Source organism: Gossypium arboreum, chromosome 8 (genome assembly GCF_025698485.1).
Source record: "Gossypium arboreum isolate Shixiya-1 chromosome 8, ASM2569848v2, whole genome shotgun sequence".
NCBI lineage: Eukaryota > Viridiplantae > Streptophyta > Magnoliopsida > Malvales > Malvaceae > Gossypium > Gossypium arboreum.
In genome coordinates, this window is record NC_069077.1 from 116,944,168 (window position 1) to 116,963,583 (window position 19,416).

General features: G+C 31.0%; 2 long non-coding RNA genes across 3 annotated transcripts; both read left to right on the plus strand.

Moving 5' to 3' along the window:
• Nucleotides 1–9,345: 9,345 nt before the first annotated feature.
• LOC128279503 (uncharacterized) lies at nucleotides 9,346–12,921 on the plus strand. 2 transcript variants are annotated; one of them, XR_008269703.1, is made up of 4 exons: nucleotides 9,346–9,548; nucleotides 11,276–11,363; nucleotides 12,168–12,230; nucleotides 12,700–12,921. It is a non-coding gene; the product is annotated as an uncharacterized LOC128279503 (long non-coding RNA). The 2 variants fall into 2 exon arrangements; XR_008269702.1 differs by lacking the exon at nucleotides 12,700–12,921 and having other exon boundaries at nucleotides 12,168–12,468.
• A 172-nt stretch (nucleotides 12,922–13,093) lies between these two features.
• On the plus strand, nucleotides 13,094–19,066 carry LOC128296255 (uncharacterized). The gene is made up of 4 exons (XR_008286802.1): nucleotides 13,094–13,141; nucleotides 13,224–13,584; nucleotides 17,865–17,950; nucleotides 18,745–19,066. It is a non-coding gene; the product is annotated as an uncharacterized LOC128296255 (long non-coding RNA).
• The last annotated feature ends 350 nt before the right edge of the window (nucleotides 19,067–19,416 follow it).

Here is a 19,416-nt window from a genome sequence, read left to right on the forward strand (position 1 = left end):
CCTTCCCAAAACGTACAAAGCGGCCGTTCCTTGCACAAGTTGAAAAGATCACCTATTAAGGGATATGGACGGAAGTGTCAGCCCCGTAATGCAGAGAAGCAATAAATACCCTGTTGAGAAGACTAAGCGCGGATTTTAAGCCTCATGAACCCTTTTTGGGGAATTTTGGCAACCTTTGGTTAGATGGATTTAGTGGCTCATGATTTTTGGGAAAGAAATAAATATAATGGAAATGGAAATTTTATTAAAGAAAATATGGAGAGAATAAAAACTAAGTTTTTTGGGGGAGAGAGAGTTTACAGAAAAAGATGTGTCCAATTTGTGTCACTCCATCCCCTATTTATAGTATTAGAAAACCTAGTCTATTCCTAATTAAATCCTAAAAGATAAATACAAATAAATAAAGATAATTAAAGATAATAAAAGATAAATGAAAATAAGTCCTAAAATTAAATCTAAATAATAATCCTTAATAATTATCCTAATATAATTGGAATTAAAATGGAGTCTTATGCTATAAAATCTCTTCTTTTGTATTTTTACCCCAAAAGTCTTCCACACTTTGCATTTTCAACACCACTTCTCTCCTACTTCGCATGCTGACGCAATTCATCTTTAATTTCACGATTTTTGCCCACAAATTTCCTTTTGCCTTCAATTTAGTCCCTACAAGACAAAGAACCATAAATAGCCCAAATTAGTAGGATCATACTCAAAATAAACATGTAATTAGCACATAAAAATATGACGTTCTAGAATATTATCACTTACTTTGGGTTATTTTGGCATGTTTGAATCATGTATATATATGTGCATGTGATGCTTGTGGATAGTTAGCATAATAGATATCTGATAGCCAAGTTTTGATTGATTAACATACTTGAGAAAATATATCAAATGATGCATAGTTGATAATGGTCATATTTATGAATTGAGGAAGTAAAGTTTGGTACAAATAGTATAGCATATTTTGGTGATTTGTGTATATGTAAAATGGAAGTATAGAATGTGTATGATTTACGTTTGAATTGACTAGTTTAAATGTTTATATATGCTATGTGTTGGTCCCAATTGATGTGGTGTAAATACATATAAGTTTGGGTGGAAAAATTGGCTTAGTAAATAGCCTATTTTTTTCCACACGGGTAGAGACACGGACATAACAACATAATCATACAATTCAATTCAATCATATTAACATACATTTTTAAGTTATACGAACTTACCTTGAAAATGGTTCGTTTTTGAATTTCAACTAATCCGAAACCTTTTTCTTTCCTCGATCTAGTTCCGTAGTTGGTCTTTCCGGATCTATATGGATAAATTTAACTATTAATCTATCACATTTCATATACATTTGCATTCTATTGCATCCTAGGTAAAATTACCATTTTGCCCCTATCATTTTCAAAAATTTTGATTTCGTCCCTAGGCTCGAAAAATGAAATTCATGAAATTTAACCCTCTAAATTTATAAACAACATTTACAACAAACATTTTTCACAAATTTCAGAATTTTCATGGGTTTTTCACCATTTTTCATTTTAGTCCTTAAATCAAGTTTTCATCAAAAATTGCTTTGTAAAAGTTGTTTATCTATGAATAAATTTTCATTTTCTACCATAATTTCAAATTTTCAGCATATTCATCCATGACCCAAATTTCATACCTTAATAACTTTTCATATTAATACCCTAAATAGAGAGATTAGACTATCCTAGTTTCAAAAATATAAAAGTCATTAAAAACGGGACTTGATTTCATACCTTTTCAAGCTTGGTAAGTAGTCTTCCTCTCTCCTAGGGTTTTCATAGAAATTTTGGGAAAGATGATATGAAATTAGATGAATATTTCTTTTTATTTAATTTCCATCTTTTACTTTTAGTGACTTCCAATTTAGTCCCTTGCCTTTTCTAATTTTTCCATGGATGAGTCAATAAAATTAACTTCAATGGTCTAATTACCAAATAAGGACCTTAAGTGTTGAATTCTACAGCTATTTGATACCTATAGCTACTAGAATCTAACTTTTACATTTTATGCAATTTAGTCCTTTACCTAATTTACCACACAATCGATAAAACTTTCGTATCAAAATTTTCATGTGACCTTTCTATCATGATGCCAACCATAAAATAAAATAAAATTATTTTTATTTTTAACTTGGATTTGTGGTTTCATAACCACTATTCCGACCTTATCGAAATTGGGTTGTTACAGTCTAGGCTAACCTAAGCTCCTTAATAATGCATTGAATTGTGTTAGAAGCAACATGTAACAGCCCGATTTAGGCCCTAGTCGGAACGGTGGTTTCAGGACCACGAATCTGAGTCGGAAAAATATTTAAAAATTTTATTTTGTGTTTATTATGTATGAATTTATATGTGTGAAATTTTCGTGATTTAATTTTGTCGTTTGAGTGTCTAATTAAATAAAAGGACTTAATCGCGTAAAACAAAAATTTGATGGTTAATTGTAAAAGGTCCAAATTTTTGTTGTCTTTATAATATGAAGTATTTATGTTGCAATATTACATTTTTTTAGGTGATGGACGGTTATAACTATGACTTATAATGGTTTTATATTTTATTTTAAAGGTTTGGTGTGTAAAATGATTATTAAATTAATATATTATAAAACATAAAAAAAAGCCATTATATGTGTTTAGATTGTGTTCTTGTCGAAACTAAAGAAAATAAGAAAGAAAAGAAAGCTTTAAGGGTTCGGCAACTTGCTAAGCTCAATTAAGGTATGTAATTAGCTCGATTTTTGATAATTTTTACATTTTTGAGATCATTGCTAAGTTATCTACAAGACCCATGCTTGAATTTTTGATTTTGAAGAATATTTTGAGTTATGCCATTGTTGATAGCTTGTGATTTTTGTTGTTTAATATGAAAGATATGTTTTAGTTTAACATATTTTGTATTTGACTTTTTGATGATTTTGAGTAATTAGGACTAAATTGCAAAAATAATAATTTGAAGGACTAAAATGTGAAATAAATGAAATATATGGGCTTGTATGAGCACTAGGAATAGTTGGCCAAACATGGGTATCTTGAAATTTTGAATATTTTGTGTTTTGTGTAATAGGGACTAAATTGTAAAAAGTGTAAATGCTAGGGGTAAAATGTTAATTTTCCCATTTATGTATTTTTGGACTAAATTGAATGAAAATATGTTTGAATTAGCTTATTTTGAATATGTTTAGATCAAGAACCAAAGAAATCGGATTTGGATCGGAGAAAAACAAAAGTTATCGACTAGCAGCCCTGTCTCATTTTATAACGTCCAAGGTAAGTTTATAAGCAAATAGACATACTTAATTTTAATTAAATACACAGTATATATGCTGTAATGAAATATATGAATTAATATATGCTAATGTCGAATGTGTATAAGCATGGTAATTATATTCATGCATTCGTTTCGACTGAGTTATAACATTTGGAAGTCCGTATGAACTATATGGAATATCTGAAATTTTTGATACATGAATTGTTTATGAGACAACTTTATAATAGTGATATTCGGGATTTGAGCCTAGCAAGCCTTGTGCTGGTGAATTAAATCAGGCTTATGCCTAGCAGGCTTATTGTCGGTGTATAAAATCAGACTTAAAGTCTAGCAGGCCTTGTGCTGGTGTGAGATTCAGGCTTAGGCCTAGCAGGCTTTATGCCGGTGAATTTTTATAAGTTGAAGCCTAAAAGACTTTATGTTGATGTGGTAATTGAATACGTTAAACGAGCTAAATGATCAGGTATGAGTTAGCTTGTTGTTTACTTGAAAATAAGGTAAGCTGATCATTTGATATGTGATACAAACAATATGTGTGATGTTAGTCTGAAATTTGTAAGTAATTGTGAAATATATTCAGCCAAAGTTAAGTATAATTATGTGGTACGAAGATTTGAGACATGAGTATATGAAAACAAGTGTTTAAAGATTCAACTTTATGCATTGATAATATGATTTTCATAGTGTATGACATTTCGGTATAGATACATGTATATTCGATTATACGATAAGTGTAAGTATGAGATATTAAAGTTTGATTCAAGAATATATGTTTGTGGGTGTGTATATTCGATTATATAATGGTATAATGGTATTATGGTTTTGAAATTGAATGTTACATTGATAATAGTTATAGTACATTCGCTCAAAGGTTATGTATAGTAATATCATATTGTAACCTATGTGCAAACTTATATAAATGATTATATAAGGCCTAAATGATGTAAACAAAGAATAATTATAAGTGATTCATGAATATATGTATATGAGTTTATATATATTCGGTTAATTATTGATATTGTGGCTTTGAAATTTGAATGATATATTAATATTAATTGTATGGATATTTGGTAAAAGTGAAAGTATATGTATTATATGAAATTATAAGTTTGAAGTTAAATGTGATTAAGATAGTATAAATTGGCTTGGTAATTAAATCGATATTGACAATGAGTTATTTATTTGCTTATAACTTACTAAGCTCTTAAAGCTTATTTTGTGTGTTTTTCCTATGTTTATAGATTTTCAGAAATCTGCTCGGGTTGGAAGTCAGTGGAGATGACATCACACTATATGGTTATCATTTCAGTAAATAATATTTTGAGATTCAATTATGTGGCATGTATAGGCTAGTTTTATAGTTAATTGTTTTGAATGAGTATGTATTAAAGCCATGCGAAAATGGCTTAACTATCTTGCTTGAAATCGGTTATGTTAAATTATGGTTTGTGTTCATTTTAGTGATAATATTAGGTGCTATGGTTGAATAATATTTATGATATGTGTTATTGTGCATTGAAGTTGATTGGTGAGCTGGATGTGGTTTGAATGATTTGGCCATGGTATACTGGTAAGTATGAAGTATATTTGTTATGTTACTTTTGGTTGAAATGCTTCGGTTATGACTTGTAATGATAGTAATAACCTCATTTGGTTGACTAATACATTCAGTTAAATGATAGTAAGAGATATTGACTATAATTGATTATTAGTTCGACACACACACACACACACACACACATATATATATATATATATATGTGAAATGCCGTAGTTTATATGATAAGGGATGTGTTAATATTTGGTCTTGAACTAAACTTATGTTAAAAATATATCCAAGGTACTATAATGTTTATGAAATTGTTTATGTGTTTCGGCTACATGATATATAATGATTGTTAAATGAGCTAAGTATATCACCTACTAGTTAGGTGACAATTAAGATACATGCATAGAGTATATTCGGTGTTCCATTATGGTTCGAATAATGATATGTATAATTCATGATTTGTTTATTATGGTAAAAGATATGTACTAATTTAATCAGATATGCTTTGTTAGTTGAATTTATAAATGTATATGAACAAATGCACTTATACTATGGTTGGTATATGTGTAAAATCGAATAATACTTGTCCTTATGATTCAGTTTATTTTGGAAATGCATATGCATATATCATGCTTATATGATTTGTAAAATAGGTACAATTGATGAAGGTAAATATTGAGTATGTGTTAGGAATGTATTGATAGAAAATGGTTAATTAAAAGTAACATATATATGTATATATATTTTTATGCGGATGTGCAATTGGTAAACTTTTAATTTAAGTTGAATGATGGAATTGATATTACCTAAATGTTTAGTGATATATTATTGATTATTTATGAAATTGATAATGCCTTGTAATATGACTTAATTGGTTAATCCTGCATGTACGTAATTAAGAAATAAAATCTTTAATTTTTATTTTAGTATTCACTTATCATTAAAGTGATTAACCTGTGATTTGTATATGTAATATACTTATATTTAATTTATTATATGCTCTACATATATATAAGAATATGACTTGTGATAATATGAGAATGTTCAGAACTGTGCTTATGTTCAGTAATGCCTTGTGACCCTAGTCCAGCGACGAATACGGGTTAGGGGTGTTACACAACAATTCCGATCACTCACCGACTTTCGGTTGAATGTCAAAGGCTAGGTAAGCTTCTCTTTGGCTTTTATCTTGCTCGTAGAAGCTCCCGATTGATCCAGCACTTTGAATACATAATAAAAACATTACACACTTATTAATTACATACTTATTCCCATCCAAACCATAGCAAAAATACAAATCTGCACTCTTTTATTACTACCGAAAATTAACTAGTTTTATCAAAATAAGAGATTCCTTGCCAAATTTTCATTTTTAAACCTCGAATTTGATTTCAAACATCCTAATACCATTCAATTACAGATATAAGTCTTCAATTTCATCTAATTAGTCGGATTTAACTTTTCCAGAAAATCAAGCTCTCATGAACATTTAAGAGAGAAAAAATTCTATTCTTAAAAGTTCATTAACGATTTATTAAATTGATTTAAAATACCTTCTAATTAGTTCAAAATAAGTCAAAAATCACTTTAAAATAGTACGTTTACTTATGATTTCTGGATTCATCATTTTTGAATCAAAGCTTGGTTTAAAAACGTTGGATCTATCAAAATCTCCATACAATCAATTAAAACTAGAATTGAATTAACAACATGTTTTGTTTGATCATAAAAAGTCAAAATGTTACCTTAATTTGTTAAAAAAGGCAAACTATGGATCTAATTCAATGATGAACGTGAGAAGAACAATGGTGAAATTGATAGAGAAATCATAGTTTTTTCTTTGAAATTGGAGGTTATTTTGGTGTTTGGGAGGCTAGAGAGTCTGAGTTGTTTGGCTAATTTAAGAGGAAAACTTAGATTTGGATTTTTAAACACTAAGGTGTTTAAAAGCTAACCATTTTTCAAAAATTGGGCAATTTCCCTTTTAACCACTTTGGATTTCCACTCTTTTTCAAACCAAACCAAATTTAATTAAAAACTCATTTCATCAATTATTTTCAAAACCGGCTTTATATTTAGAATCCGTTTTAAATTAATTAATAATCAAACGCTTAATTTTAATTTCCCTACCTAAATTTTAGTCTCATTTATTATTTTTATATTTTTACCTAATTATTACTACGATCCTAATTCTAGTATTTGGTTCACTAACGCGATTCTACTAACCTAATTTTTAGGATGTGACACATCAATCCATTTTAATATGACTTACACTTAGGTTGAATTAGGTAAAGTAAAATTCTTGAAGTACTTACAATCAAATGCTTGGATGAGCTCTTTCTTCTTCCTTCATTCTTTTGCTACTTCTTTCCCCTTATCAAGACCTTGTTGATCACCTCTTTTCTCTTTCTCTTCATTAACATATCACACACATACAATATTTAATATAAAAACCACAATCACGCATCATTTCCATGCACCTTTAATGAAATAAACATGAAATCCTTAAAAGAAACTTCGTCATCCTTACCTTAAACTTTAACTTAAATCCCTAACTTCACTTTTTCTCTCCATAAATGTGAACATTAACTAACTTTACAAGAAACTTAGCTTGCTATGAGGTTGCTCTATTGATTTCACTAGGAATCAATGGAAATTTTGATATTTTTGAGCTTGAGGAGGTTGGAAATGGTGAAAAGGACTATAATAAAAGAAAATGAAAATTGGCTATAAAGAAGGTGGAAGGTGATGTGAAAGAGAATGGATGAAGATAATGGAGAAGATTTTTCTACATCTTTCTATATTAAAATCTATTTAATTTAATATTTTAAACTATTAATAATATCTAATTAAAAAAAATCTAAACATCATCATACACATCAAGTGGTACACATTCAATTTCAATCTCATCCAAAATTTATTGTAGTTCTTGGTTAAATTATACTTCTAATCTTTCCTCTTTTTCCATCAATCTAATGCAATTATTCTATTTTAAAAAAAAAATCATACTTTTACCCCAACACTTTTCATATTATTGCGATTTAGTTAATACCTCAATTTAATTTTTCTCAATTCAAAAGTCTTGTTAATTTCCTACAGGATCCAACTACATTCTCTACTCATACTCATAATTCCTATTTTATTTACTTAGAAAATTCTAACACATGCGAGTTCCAAAATAACACTACTCTCATCTTAAGGGGTATTACAGATATTACATCTATGATTTTAGTTCAAATTCATATAAATGTATAATTTTTTTAAAAAATTCTTATATTTATATTATGAAATAATAGGTACAAAATCTTTTCATATTTTTATTTTTGAATACAAATTTTCATTTTCATTTAAAAACATGTTTTTAAGAAAGAAAATTTAAAGAATTAAAATTATTTTCGAAAAATGAAAAGAAAATACAGAAACAGAAACTATTTTCCTAAACCAAATGGAGGTGTGTTTGGTTTTAGAAAATATGGGTTATTTTGTTTTATTTTTTGGAAAATAGATTTTTCTTTTTAAATGTTAGAGTTGAAAATTTTGAAAAATATTATAAAAATGGAAATATGTGAAAACTACAACATAAAAAAAGTGTTTCATTATTTCCGCTAAAACTATTTTGAAAAATTAGAAAATACATAATTTTTAATTTGGATTTAATCGATGAATTTATCCTAATTTTAATCTATTAAGCCAATAACTTTTCTTAACGAATTAGTGACCCTAGTTTGAGTTCGCAATAACTTTTTTTTATTTTTTAAAAATAATAAATATTTACTTTTTATTAAAATAAAAATATTTTATTTTCTATATGATCACTTATGTTTATTTAAATTAGTTTTATTTTATCATATTAATAACATTTTTATTTATTAACAACCTTTTAATATCAAATCATTGATCATGACTTGAGTCTATATACATGTAGGGACTTCTTTTATTAAAATAAAATATTTTTACTTCAAATTTTATTAAAAAATTCTCATTACAATTTATTTTTAAAATTTTCATCACTTATGTTTATTTAAATTAACTTTATTTTTATTATATAATTAACATTGTTTGTTTGTCTTTTAATTTAATTACTATTTAGTAATTGTATTTCATATTTTCATTTAAAAATATATGTTTTCGATTTATAAAAATTAAATAATGAAAATTATTTTTTAAAATAAAAATAAAAAGTATTTTCATTACTTTCAGTTATTAAATAAAATAGTTAATAAGAATAAATAATACTAGATTTTCTACGGGGTGAAAGGAAAATTATATTTATACAATATTTTTTTTGAAAGTCTTTAGACTGGGCTTATTATTAAAAAAATAAAATACACAATATTAACCCAAAATATATAGCAGAAAACCAATAAAAATAGATAAAATAAACCGGCCGGAACTAAAGTGGCCCAAAACCTAAATAGAAAATATCTAGATATTTTCCGAATAGTCTAGAATGCTAATTAAATGTGCGTAATCAATGTCCAGTCAGAAAATGCTATGAATCATCTTGTTATCTAAGTACCATTTTTGCTTTTTCTTTCTTACGATTCATTTTTTGAGGAAAGTTTGTTCTTTCAAAAATCTTTCTTCTGCTATTCTTTGCTTTCCTCTTTTATCTTTTTGCCCTTTCATTCTTAATCTAGTTCTCTTCTCCGGTCAATCCTTCGTTGAAGTTCAACATACTCCGGGACCCTCATTTTTAGGTACATTTCTTCTTCCCTTTTTAGAGTTTCTGTTGCCAATATATGCGCAAGGTGTAATGGCGTAAATTCAATGTTATCAGAACAGTGGTTTCGTAACCACAAATCCGATTTAAAGAGAAATTTATTTCAATATTTTTGCTTGAAAATTTATATGATAGGAAATCGTATGAAAATATTGATAGGAAAATTTTATCAATTTAGTGATTAGTTAGAAAAAGAAATTATTGAAGAAATTGGGTAAAATAAGGTATCGGGACCTCTATCTCGTAAAACCGAGTCAAAAATAATTTTGTAAATATTTATGAAATGTTATTAATGTGGTATTAAAATTTCGTTAGGAAATTTTAATGTTTGGGTAGTCAATTAAATGAAAAGGACTAAATTGTAATAGGTGTAAAAGTTGCTAGAGTGATTAAATAGCTTAAGAGTCTAATGAGAAAGGATTTAAAAGGCAATTAGACCCAAAAGTTATTTGGGCTGGACGGCAAGGGTATGAAATCAGCAGAAAAATTGATAAATTAAGGGTAAAATTAGAATATTGCAAAATTAACTAAATAAAACTAGGACTAAATAGGAAATATCTAGATTTCTCTTCATTTCTCTTCAATTCCAGCAGCTAAAAACGCCATAGGAGGGTTCTCTAAGCTGGTATTTCATAATTTTGCACCAAGTGAGTTAATCCTTGCCTTTTTCTTGTAATTTTGTGTTTCTAGGACTTTTACAACTAGATCCTACTATTAAATTCATTAGTTTTTGATTTCATGGATGAAATTGAAAGTCACCATGGTTGAGTGCTGTAAGTTTATGATGAAATAGAATGAAATTAAAGCTTTAATTTGTTTATGAGATGATTTTATTAGGCAATTTCAATGGAAATTGATTTTTAGGACCTAATTGTGAAAATGTTTGGAATTAAAGTCTATTGCTGAAATTCTGATTCCTAAAGGTTGTAAACTAGTTTAAGGTGATAGAATAAAATGTTAATTGAGAAAAATCAGCTCAATTGAGAGGCTAATTGAGTAGGGACGAAATTATCATTTATTAAAAGCTTAGGGGAAAAATGGTAATAAACAGCTTGCACTAGAACAGTTTGGACAGCAGCAGTAGACTAAATTTGAAAAATCACCAAAAATTGTAGGAATTGAATTAGAAGATGAACAAAATATGGAATTAAATTTTATTGAGTCTAGTTTCTCATAGAAGAAATATTGTAAGCAATGGATTTGTAAATTTTGAGATATAATGAATTTTGTGAGACAAGGTCAGAATGAATTCGGGTTCCCCTGTTCTGACTTTGAAAAATTATAAAAAATTGAATAAAAATAATTAGGGACTTAAATTTATATGTCTAGAATTATGAATGAGTCTATTTTTAATAGAAACAATCAAGAACATCATTTGAATTCTGTATAAAGATATAATTTATTTTTAGTGAAGAAGGGTCAGAACTGTTAGACAACAGAACAGGGGTGACTTTGAAGAATAAACTGTACTGATTGGCTAAACCAAAAATTCTGAAAATTTTATGGTAAAAATATATATGAGTCTAGTTTCAGGGAAAATTAACGGATCTTAATTTGGAGTTCCGTAGCTCAAGTTATAAATAATTTAGTGACTATGACTCAAGTAGACAGCTTTGAATGAACTATAAATAATAGTTGAATTATAGAGAATGTTGCATATGAACATGAAATGTATTAAATTGATAATTAAATTTATTTATTTAGATCCAGAAGATTCAAATACGAAGCTAGATCGAGGAAAGAAAAAAGTTCCGGATTAGTAGATTTTTACTGTTTACAAACAAGTATCAAGGTAAGTTCGTGTAACTTGAATTATATTCTGAAATGCTTGAGATTGTATGTTATTGATGTGAATATGATTTGAGTGTTCATTGTATGAAAATTAATGAAACATTGATATATTTGATAAAATGGAAAGAAATCCCGTTTGAATGAAAGGAAAATTTGATGGATCTCTGAAAAGGAATTGACGGTAAAAAGGATCTAGCCCGGATGGGTGATCCTATCTGATATAGCCCTCCCAAGAATATGTGTAAAATGGATTTAGCCGGACGGGTAATCCGAATTAGGGTCTCAATTTAGCTCGACTGGTAATTCAGATCCAAGCTCATTAGAGTAATTGTCGTTGCAGGGATTTAGCCTGGGTGATAATCCCGACAATACTCTATGAGTTTATATTGCGAGGATTTAGCTCGATGGTAATCCCATTGCAAGGTTGAGGTTCATGAGTGTGCTCTCGAAATGGAAATGTGCACACATGAATATGAATTGACGGACCCGGAATTGTACACTAAAAGTGTACCTCTGAAAATCCATCGAAATTCTGATAAATTCAACGAGATAAATATGAAAAATAATAAAGGAATGAAAATCATGGTATTGATGAGTACATCAATCATGGTATATATTATTGGTACATGGAAATTATTGTACTAACTTGAATGTTGAGTTTGTGCATATTAAGGTAATAATGCATTGAATGGATATATGGATGTTTATTATATTGTATTGAAAATATTAGGTAAGTATAATTCTTGTTACATGAGCTTACTAAGCACAAAGTGCTTACCCCGTTTCCTTTTTCCCTGTTTTGTAGTATTAAGAGCTCGGAGGTCGGATTTGGTCGGAGGCACATCACACTGTCAACCTCAGGATTTCGGTATATAAAGAAACTTTATTTTGGAAATTAATGGCATGTATAAGCTAACAAAGTAAATGTTAACGTGAAATGAATGTAAAGTTAGCCATTAGTATGGTTAACAAGCCTGGTTATAGATATGTGATGACGTTATCTTATATAAATGCATGAATCTATCATGAAAATATGTTGAATTGATTTGGTTGATGTGGATTGGTCTCGATTTAATATTACAGGGAAGGTTAGATATTTATAAAAGGGCTATATTGAATATAAAAAAAAATTTAATTCGTAAACTCCAGTAATACCTCGTACCCTATTCCAGTAATGAATACGGGTAGGGGTATTACACAAGGGCATTCTCTGATCTGGGTGTATGTTTAAAAATAAAGCTTCTAGATCTATTAACTTTTTGTTGAATATCGTGTATATATGCCCCTATTTGTGAACGATCTTGACTTTTGGTTGCACATTTTTTTATTATTGTGAGGGAGTCACCTTCTATCAGAACCTTCGACCACTCCTGTTCCCCTCCTACTTGGACCGCTTTTCTACATGCTATTGCTTCAGCTGCAAAGGCGGACGTTACCCCGTGGTGGATCTCGGAGCAGGAAAGTAAGACATCCCCTTCTTCGTTTCTGGCAACAATCTCTGAGGCAGATTGATGGTGATTCGCATCATACGCATCATCAAAATTTATTTTGACGAACTCACCAGGCGGGTAACTCTATCCTACTATCATCTTCCTTTTTGTTGGATTTTTTATTTCTAACCCATCAAGTTCAGCAATATAGTTGTTTATGAAGTCTACTACTTGCTAACCTGTAGTGTTTTTCTGTTCGTGTATTATTCTGTTTCTTTCTCCCCATATAGTACACAATCCACAACAAAAGAGACAGCTCTGGTGTGAAGAAAGCTGGTTAATGATGTAGGTAATCCATTGTAGAAAATCTGTATAAGGCTCCCGAATAATATTCTGCATTTTTAATAGTGTCTAAACATCCACTATGACAGGGCATTCACGAAAGATATGGTCGATCGTTTCAGCTCTTTCTCCACATAGGGGGCAGCTTGTATTGCTTACAAGCTTTCGATGCTGCATATTAACCCATATCGAAAAATAATTCCATGAGATTCTCCATATTGTAATCTTGATTTTATTTGGTAGATTTAGGAGCCATAGTTTTTTGTAGAAATTTCTGTAGCCGGTTTGTAAAGGTAAGCTCTAGGGATTTCATCAAAAGTTAGTAATAGTTTATAGAAGTTGCGGACCGAAAACTCTCTTGAATGCTCGCCTCCCCAGACCAGTAGATCATCATGAGGTGCGCTTGCTAAAGGTATTTAGAGGATTTTTCCAGCATCATCCTCTAAAAAGGTATTGTTTATAAATTCTCTTCTCCATGTTCTTTCATTACTGTCGATCAATTCACTGACCTTGGCATCTTGCATAAAATTAACAACTGGAATCCAAGCATCAGCATTTATAAAAATATTTCTGCCTGTGCCAACCCTCCAACACATTTTTTTTCCAAGACACCTTTGGCTGCCCATATGCTTTTCCATATATAAAAGCTGGTTTTTCCCAACCGACACTTTAAGAAATGATCATTCAGAAAATATTTTGCTTTAAAAACTTGCGTAACTAAAGAATCCTGATTAGTAATGATCCTCCACCCTTGCTTAGCAAGTAGAGAAATATTGAATTGTGCCATATTTCTAAATCCCAATCCCCCCACTTCTTTTGATCGACACATGAATTTCCATTGACATCAGTGTATCCCTTTCCTACCCTATCCTTTTTGCCACCAGAATTTAGCAAAAATATTTTCTAACTCCCCACATAACGATTTTGGTAAAAGGAAACATGACATAGCATAAGTTGGAATTGCTTGAAGAACTGATTTTATAAATACCTTCTTTCCCCCTTGTGAAAGTAACCTAGTACTCCAGCTTACAATTCTCAGCTTAATTTTATCTTTGAGATTCTGAAAAGCTTCCTTCTTTCGCCTTCCTACAACATTAGGAAGTCCTAGATATTTTTCCATATTTGTGGAGCTTCTCATACCTAGCAAACTCGATATTTCTTCTTTCTCTCGTTCTGTTGTATTTGAGCTGTAGAAAATTGTTAATTTGTTGTAGTTTACACATTGACCTGAGCACTGTTCATATTCCTTCAAAATATATTTGAAAATTTTCTCTCTCGTTGTGTCGCCTCACCAAACAGTATACAGTCATCTGCAAAAAGCAAGTGTGATGTTTCAGGTCCTCTTCTACTAGCCCTTACTCCCTTCATCGATCCCTCATCTATGGCCATTCTTATTAAAGACGAGAGTCTCTCACTACATATTAAAAAAATAAAATGGCTGAGCGGATTACCCTGATGAAGCTCTCTAGTAGGCTTAAAAACCTTTCCTCTTCTCCCATTGATGTTCACTGTATAAGAGACTGTAGATATGCATTTCATGATTAATGTTACCCATTCTCTAGCAAATCCTATTTGAAGCATAACTTCTTTTAAAAAAACCCACTCAACTCTATCGTAAGCCTTGCTCATATCTAGCTTAACTGCCATTAGCCTTTTTTTCTCATTCCGTCGTTGACGTGGTGTATGCAAGAGTTCATAGGCTATGAGCACATTGTTAGTAATTAACCTTCTGGGAAGAAAATTACTTTGAGTCTTATCAATACATTTTCCAATGACTTTTTTAAGACGATTTGCAATTACTTTTGCCACAATTTTGTATAGAACTGTGCATAAGCTGATAGGTCTGAAGTTAACAAAACTTGTGGGGTTTGGTAATTTTGGGATAAGCACAATATCTGTAAGGTTTAAAGAGTCAAAATCTCGTCCGTCGTTCAGTATGCCCAAACAAAATTTTTCAACATCTTTACCTACAATGTGCCAGAATCTTTGAAAAAATAAAGCTGGAAATCCATCACAACCAGGTGCTTTAGTGGGCCCTATTTCTTTCAAAGCTGAAAATACCTTTGCTGCTGTAAAAGGTACTAGTAAATCTGTGTTAATATCAGATGAGATATTAGAATGAATACCTTTTAGAATATGTGATAGATTCCCAGTACCGTTTGACGAAAATAAATTCTGGAAGTAATTTGAGGCTGACTCATTAATTGCTGATTCATCAGAAATTTCCCTCCCATCATCAGATTCCAGCCTAGTAATTGTGTTCGTTCATCTACGAGCTGTGGCATATTTGTGGAAAAAGCCAGAATTTTTTTCACCTAATTAAAGCCAATTGGCTTACGCCCTTTGTTCCCAGTACATATCATCCTTATCTATCTCCATATTAAAATGAATTTTAGTATCAATCAGTTTTACTATTGTGTCATCATCTCTGTCGCCTGCCAAAAGATCTTCAAGTTCCTTTGTGAGCTTACTCTTCAACCCATCTCTACCCTTTTTTATTGAGCTTACCCACCTCCTCAATCTTGTCTGCAGTTTTTCTAGCCTTTGAGCAATAGTTCCATTTGATGACTCCTACGATGTTTTAATCTCTCTTTCAATAGATTTCTCCATGGTCCACCATGCCTCGAATTTAAAACTTGGTATCCCTTTATAGCTCCTCTCATTGTTATTATTGATTAGTAAGGGACAATAATCTGAAATTAAGTGTATTAAATGCTGAATAACTCCTTTTGGGCCAGCCATTTTTTATTCGCCACTCCCCTATCCAATCACTCTTTAATATTCGCTTCCGGTAGATTCCCTCGCTCTCACGTAAACCAAACCTCCGAATATCCCACATCTATTAGTTGACATTCTTCTAAAACCCCGCGAAAAGCTTCCATTTTTCTCGTCCCTCGGTTGACCTCTGCTTTTTTTGAACGAATACATTATTTCGTTAAAATCACCACATCCAACTATGGGTGATTCTGATCCTGACCCAACTTCCTTAATAAGTTCCAAGAAACATCCTTATTGGTAGCATAAGGTGATCCATAAAACCCTGTAAACCTCCACTCTTCATTGACATTGTCCTCTTTTACAATCACATCAATATAGCTTTTTGAGAAATTGTTTAGGCAAACCGTAATTTCTACTTTCCATGCCATAGAAATTCCACCTCTAGAACCTGCTGCTCCTACATCGATTCCATTCTCAAAACCACATCTCCTCCTGATTTTTTCTATGCGCTTTACATCTATTTTTGTCTCCATAAGAAATACCATTTGGGGTTTATGTTGCTTCAGCAAATACCGAAGCTTCTCACTGCCTGTGGACTCATCAATCCACAACGTTCCAACAAATGGCTTTCATTGTGTCTGGTCGGCTTGCCCATTGGCAGCTGTCGATCTATTTTTGTTGGTAAAACAATCATGCTTGAGAGTTTCTGCTTGCTGATTTATACCTTTCACGATATGAAAATCTTAATCATTATATTTCATTCTTTTTGCTTCCTCTTTATAGTATATTCTGTGACAGCCCTAAATTGACCCTAGTCAGAAAGTGGTTTCGGGACCACTAAACCGAGTCATAAAAATAATTAACCGTCATAGTTGATGCTCATTATATGTACATATGCATGTGTGAAAACTTCATGTTTGGATTTTGTTAATTGTAAGTGAATTTTATCAAATAGGACTTATGTGAGAAAATTTAGAAATGTGCTAGGCAAATGTAAGGTGGCCTATAAATGCATGTTGTGAAAATGATGGGTTTGCATGTCAATTTACCCAAAATTTAAACATAGTGGCCGGCCATGCTATGAGTGGAAACATGTTGCAAACATGTTTAGTTAGTGATTATGTTAAAAAGAATAAAATAATGAAAAAGGAATATGATGAAAACAAAGAAAAGAAAAAAAAAAGTGTCCATCCTTTCACATTTTTTGGCTTGGCCGAATGTTCTAAGAAGAAGGGGCGGGGGAGAGCTTGAGAAAATCAGCCATGGGAGTTTGCTAGACTAAGGTATGTTTGATGTTGTCCATGAGATTCATGCATGTTTTTAGTTGTTAGTTTGAGTTCTACCTAGCCCATGGTTTAAATCTTTGCTATGAGATGGGGATGATATTCGGCCATGGGTGTTGTCTTCTTGGTTGATGTTTGATGTTTGATGTTGTGGTGATGAGGCATGAAGATGAGTTAAGTTTCGCTAAGGTGGATTTGTGTTGATGTCATTTGCATGCTAAGTGTGAAGCTTTGTAATGATACATGTGTATGGTGCTTTTGATGTTGTGAATGGAAGTAGAGGAAAAGTAAAAGAAAATTTATGTAGAAATGTGATATATGTGGATTTATAGGATGTTACAAATATATGTGAAGCCATGCTAGATTAGGAAAAATTCAGTCAAGTGTTCATGAGATGAAATTTTGTGTTTAGGTGAATTAAAGATGATAGTATAGTTGATATATATATATATATATATATATATATATATATGCATATTCGCCATCAAATTAAGAGCATAGGTGATGATGAGTCTAAGCTTTGTACATTCGGCCATATATATATATATGCATGTGTGATTGGATTATTGATAGTAGGGCGATAGCATATGGTTATTAGCCGAATAGCTAAGAGCATAAGGTAGCAAGATAAAAATTTTACCATGCCGTTCCGTATGTCATAAAATCATTAAAATGTGAATACCAATATATGTAGCAAAGCGGTTGAATGAGTTAATTTATTTGTTTAAGCTCAAGATCCTAAAGGAGAGGCATCCAACAAGGGGAAATCGAAGGTCATCGAGTAGCTGACTTGGAATTATTTTACCCAACACAAGGTAAGTCATTAAGCATATAGTTGGTATTGATTTAAATGATCGTAATACCTATGCAATTGTGTTTAATAAGATGAAATGTATACAAATGTATATGTATGTAGAGATGAAATTGTCAAATGTAAAAAGGAAGTGAAGCGTATATAGTGGCTGGTTTTCGGCACTAAGTGTGAGGGCAATAAGTGTTCACGGTTGAGAGAATAGCACTAAGTGTGCGGGCTTGAAATACATGGCACTAAGTGTGCGAGTTTAAAGTACATGGCACTAAGTGTGCGTGGTTGATTATTAAGCACTATGTGTGCGAACCCACTATATATATATATATATATATATTTTCTATCAATTATTTATATTAAGGGTGCGACCTTACCGAGTCGATTTCGGACAGCGGAAAAGGTAAGTACCTTGAGTTCATGGCTAATAGGTGCTATGTTTATATATGGAGTTGAGCGTGGTAAGTTTTGAACCTATGTGATGATTATAATTGAAGTCACGTACATAAGGTTCATCGTGGAATAGGTGAAAGTTCATTTAGTTGTATGATTGTAACGAAAATAAAATGATGTATGGAAATGCCTCAATTATCCTATTGAATAGCGTATGAAATGTCAATGTAGGACTTGGAATGAGATTGAATCATAAGGTCTAAGAAACTATGGCATAGTTCGGTATGGATGGAGTACTTAGCCTCCTTTCGTTGTTTCCTCTTGTGAAAATTTTATTAATGGATGGTAGTGTAATGCTTATGACTTACTGAGTTATATACTCATTCGGTGTTTGCTTGTCACCTATTTTAGGTTTCTTGGACTCGACTTTTTGCGTATTTGGGACCTTCATCGAAGTCATCACACCAACTTGCAACTTTTTGGTATCTTCTTCTTAGTTGGTCTAAGAGAACATTTCGGCATGTATAGGCTATTATGTTTTGTTTGAACTTTGGTATGTAAAACTTTGGATAGCCATGCGAAAATGGCTTATATACGTTTTTAGCATAGTACTATAATCGTTTTGTATGTTGATCACTAAGAGGTATGGAAATGTTTGGAAACGGTTAGCCATTGGAATGGTTAATCATGATTATACTTTGTGCTATGTATGCAAAAAGGGCTAATTGAATCATGGAAACTATGAAATAGGTAAAGTCTACCTTAAAGGCAGATGCTGACAGCAGCAGCGACGTGGATGTGAAAAATCACTAAAAATAGTAGGAATGGAATTAAATAGTGAATAAATTATGTAAATGAACCTTGATGAATCTACTTTCATATGGAAGAAACGAAACGGTCATATGAGTTGTATGTTAAGAGATATTTAGGTTTTCGTGAAACAGGGCCAGAACGGTTTCTGGATTCCCTGTTCCGACTTTGGAAATTCATTATAAATTAACCAGAGATAATTAGGATTCATGTCATATATGTATAGATTCCTATTTGAGTCTAGTTTCTATAGAAACAAACGGAATCAGTATT